Below are 4,697 nucleotides of genomic sequence, written 5' to 3'. Positions count from 1 at the left end.
ATATAGATATAGATTTCTGAACTTAATTATGAGTCGTTGCGTGAGAAAATGGTTATGTGCTAAAAGTAATTTAATTTAATTACTTATAATTTCGATTGTTCATAAAAAAATATTAAAAATAATAAATGATGTTTTAAATATCCATCTTGACTATAGTAATGCATTTTAAAATAGTTAATGTATTGACTATGATTAAAAATATATCAATATGAATTTAGAATTATTTAAATGTGGATAAAATCTATGAAGACTTGATATTTTATGTTCTTTTTGAATTATTTAACTGTAAAGAAAATCAAAAAAATGTTTGTATATATGAAAGCAATAGGGTTGGACCAATAAAAAAAAATCATGTGTCCAAAAACTCTATTACTTTAATAGTATAGATAGATTCTTTTATATGATGTCGGTTGTTTATAGACACTACCGAAACAAATAAACCTAGTTGTTTATTTCTTGCTTCTTGTCCAAGAATTTAAAACCCATGCGTGGGCCCAAAGCCAACCCACCAAATTATGGTGAATGCATCCACGGTTGAAGTAAAAGAAACATAATTGTTTTCTTTTTTTTTTCTTTTTAATAATAATAATAATAGAACCCATGCAAAGTAATATTTGTTGGGCTTTCTCATCGGCAAAAATACCCCAATATTTTTATCTCGTTTTACTCCACCTCATTCTAAGAAAATTGTTTAACTCTTATTTACCTCTTTATTTAATGTAAATTGATTATTAAATTATTGTGTGTGCAGAAGATTTTAAAGTCCTTTTACATTTTAACCAACTTTGCATTTAACGCTCCTTAACCTATGAAGGGAGTGGTATGCCACTCATTAACCCTTGTCAACTCACCTTTAACGCCCTGGGCGTTAAGGTATACCCCGGAGCCTAAATATTGTTATACTTCCTTTCCAAAAAAATGAATCGAGCATCACATGAAAGAAACATCATTTTAAAAAAAAAGGGAAAATCACTAAAATAGTCATGGTACACAATACACACCTATTTACCTAAATAAACATAGAAAGTGTCTAAAATTTAGAGACTTCACGAAAATTGAGGACCACAAAACTTGACACGTCAGTGAAGCGTCTAGACTATACGGGCTTTATCTAATAGACGGGCTCACCAACGAGCCACTTATTTTGTGACACGTGGCATATTTAAGAGGAAGCATCTATACATACGTCTTTAGAAGAGAAACATCTCAAACATAGACTTTTTCTCCGGAACGTTTAAATATGCAACTAAAGCTTATAGGATCAAAGGACACGTCTAAAAATGGTATGGAAGCGTCTAAAAATTTGTAGGAAACGTCTAATCACATCTTTTTTTAGGTAGGCCGATAATAAGCACATCTTAGAAATTTTTGCCACTGGTCCCACGCTTCACACTGTTTGTTTTCATTGGATTCCAGCCAAAAAAATAATAACTCCGTTATGTTTTTTCCGAATTTCAAATTTCAAGCTGATGTTGTTTTAGGGTTTTTGATTAGAAAGAAGGTACAGGTCAATTAATGTAAAAGTTATCTTAAAACGATGCTATAAAGGGTTTAATTTTTGTTGATTGAAAGTTTAACATTCAAATTAAAATATAGTTTCAACATTTGGATGTGTCAGACAAACATGTTAGTCTAAGTCAAATGAGTTGACTTGTCAAGGTCTCAATGAGTTTAGTGTTGCACCCCTTATGTTCATGCGGGTCTATAAATAGAGGACATGTGATTGTTTAGAGTTAGAGATCTTGAGAGTAACATGATTGTAATCAAACAACCAATCCAACCACTGAAGAGTATTAAAGATTACTCCTTTACGTTTTACGTTTCTGTGTTCTTGATTAGACTGAGTGTTATGGAGAACCCCAATGACGCCCTCACCCTCCATTTGATTGGGTTGTAGGCTTTGGCGTTCCCCATTGTCGTTACTCTGGTGGCGCTCAAAAGGGCTCTACCATTTTGGAGGTGATGAGTAAATTTATATATATGATTATATCTATAAGACAATATGAAAGCTCTAACTGAAAAGCAAGCTCTTAATTAAATGTCAAATCATCCAAACACATTTTGCCAATTCAATAATCAAGCTCATTAACTCAAACAAACACTACACATATCATCACAAAAAACCTTTCAAGTTTAAGACCTTAACACTGATAGCTAATCACTGATTGATTACAGGTCTAGTGACTAATATATTAAGTCAACCGGTTCCAAGTCTACAACCAATCATATCTAATGCTTCGATTGACAACAAGATAATCACAGTTACCAACAGGTTTAACGACGATCATAAATATTGGTAGAATCCCATGTGGCCCCATGAGTTCTCCGATGCTCAAAATTGTTGTAATCCCCATAAGATCTACTCATATGAGAATATTGTGGTGCACCAGGTGGAACTGACATTTTAACGAACAATAATTTATCAAAAACCATTACAATCAGACTAATGATCAAACTGTCAAACACAAATTCACAAACACATGAAGAAAGGAAACACTTTACCTAATGTATGATGAGACGAAGAACTCAGGGAAGCCTCAGCATTTAACCTTGATTTGAAAGAACCGTTTGATCAAGCATAGGTGGCGTTTGCGTGTTCGCTGCTGACTTGTCTTGCCCAGAAATCTATTTTTACATAATTCAAATATTAAAAGTAAAAAACTGATCTGTAACTGGAATGATTGAACTCAAAACAAAACTGACGGTTTGGTTTCGATTTTGCATGTAAATAAAACTGAACCAAATCGAATTTATGTATTTCCATCTTAGTATTGAATGATAAGTTATTTATAAGAATTTAAAAAATTGTGTAACCCATATATTTTAGTCCAGATGTATAATAACCATAATCATTAATTGAAAAGAGAAAAAGATATTTAGGCCCAAATTCATTGCATTATATCAAAAAGCGGGCCAAATGGTGAAAGTACCAAAAAACCATGACCGAGCAGAACAATCGAAAAACCAAAACCGAACGTTTTTCAAAAACTGACCCACACGCGCCCCTACGCAGAGGTGGCAAATAATTTGACTCATTTACTTATGAACGGGTTCACTAGCATGTTAAACAGGTATGATAAAAAGTTTAGATTAAAATGAAACAAGCCAAATTAATCAAACCGATCAAAATCTCCTAGATCATTTAATTATTCACTATATTATCTTGGCAATGTAGTCATCCTAGACACGGATTATTTATTAAAAAAAGTTAGAACATACTCCAAATCTTAATGTTCGGTTGTTAAGAGTAACAAGTCCAGTGAAAAGGTTGACAGCATAATCAGCAATTTGTTTGGTTTCATATTCTGCAAAAGCAAAACCTTTTGGTTTATCGGTTTCTCTATCTCGGGGAATATGCAAGTCGACGACTCGTCCAGCTTGAATAAGAATATCATATAAAACCCTATCAGTTACTCGCTCATCCAAATTACCTATATATAATAAAAATTATAAGCATCAGTTATGATAATAATAGCTTGTCTGTCTGTCTGTCTGTTAACTTAACCTATTTTCAATCAAAAACCTAAGAGACACCATATATATAATAATAAAACAATTAATTAACTATTCATTCCGATAGAAATCAACAGAAGTAAGTAAATACTCACAGTCAGATGAATTAATTAATAATAATGAAAGAGTAAGGTTAGGGTTTGGTTTGGAAGGTTACCTATGTAAACTGTGCAGTTAGGGTTTGAAGACATGGCTGCCGCAACAAAGAAAGAAAGAAGATGAACACAGAAGAATACAAGTCAAGTCATACTGCTGAATCTTATCATTCCAAGTTAAAAAAAAAAAAAAAAAAAAAAAAAAAGATAAAAGATTTTATAGAATCAACATGTTTTAGATTTTTTTCTTTTCTTGTTTTTTCTTTTTTTTTTCAAAACGACGACTTTCTTATATTTAGGCTATCATACTCTCTAAATTTGAAGAGTCCTGATGCCCTGCTCTGGCCAGACTATGTTGTCTTAACCGGGCTCACGCTGACTTCAGAGTTTGGCTTGGGCGTTCCCCCGGGAAACTATACCGCCGACTGCCACTTGGCAGTCGTTGTGCCATCACAAGAGCAGAACTCTCTAACGTAACACACAGTGGGACAAGGCCTAGCTCAAATATTTCGAACTGACAACCTTTGCATAAGGCCTAGCTCAAATACTTCATTGCTAAGATCCACCCAAATATAACACAAGTGGGATTCGAACTTGAGTCTCCACTAGAGAACCTAAGCCTCTTACCACTAGACCACAAGTAAAGGATTTCAACATGTTTTAGATATTATTTATGTTGGTGCCCTTCCAAAAATAATAATAATAATAATAATAATAATAATAACTATTATTATTATATTTGTTTTAATTTAGCTTTCAAAATAATAATAATATGGATTTTAATAATTACTAGTCATTTGTATCGCCTTTTGTGGTGGAATTTGGCATTGGCATCGTCATTGTTAAACATTGTCTTGCCTGGCTACCACTGTTGCTGCTTGATCATCACCGTCACCGTCACCGTCATCGCTATGATCTTTGGTGGCGCCGCCACCACCATTGTCATTGTAATTTTTTTATTCCAGTAATTTTTATTTGAGATATAATTATTTTTTATTATTTTTATTTCATTCTCGTGTTTTTTTCCCTAGCAAATAATATAAAATAATAATTCATTTCATTCTCATATGTTAACCAAGCAAAACAAAT

At 32.8% G+C, this 4,697-nt stretch overlaps 1 pseudogene across 1 annotated transcript; it reads right to left on the bottom strand.

Moving 5' to 3' along the window:
* Positions 1-2,571: 2,571 nt before the first annotated feature.
* On the bottom strand, positions 2,572-3,712 carry LOC143550345 (spliceosome-associated protein 49 pseudogene; annotated as a pseudogene). The gene is made up of 3 exons (XR_013138310.1): positions 3,671-3,712; positions 3,220-3,431; positions 2,572-2,625 (listed from the first exon to the last, which is right to left on the bottom strand). The product of XR_013138310.1 is annotated as a spliceosome-associated protein 49 pseudogene (transcript).
* Between the last annotated feature and the right edge of the window lie 985 nt (positions 3,713-4,697).

The sequence above is a fragment of the Bidens hawaiensis genome, unplaced genomic scaffold (genome assembly GCF_021521415.1).
Source record: "Bidens hawaiensis isolate Kalapana, Puna unplaced genomic scaffold, B.hawaiensis_p1.1 tig00016014_1, whole genome shotgun sequence".
Taxonomy (NCBI): domain Eukaryota; kingdom Viridiplantae; phylum Streptophyta; class Magnoliopsida; order Asterales; family Asteraceae; genus Bidens; species Bidens hawaiensis.
This window is presented reverse-complemented; position numbering and strand designations above follow the sequence as displayed.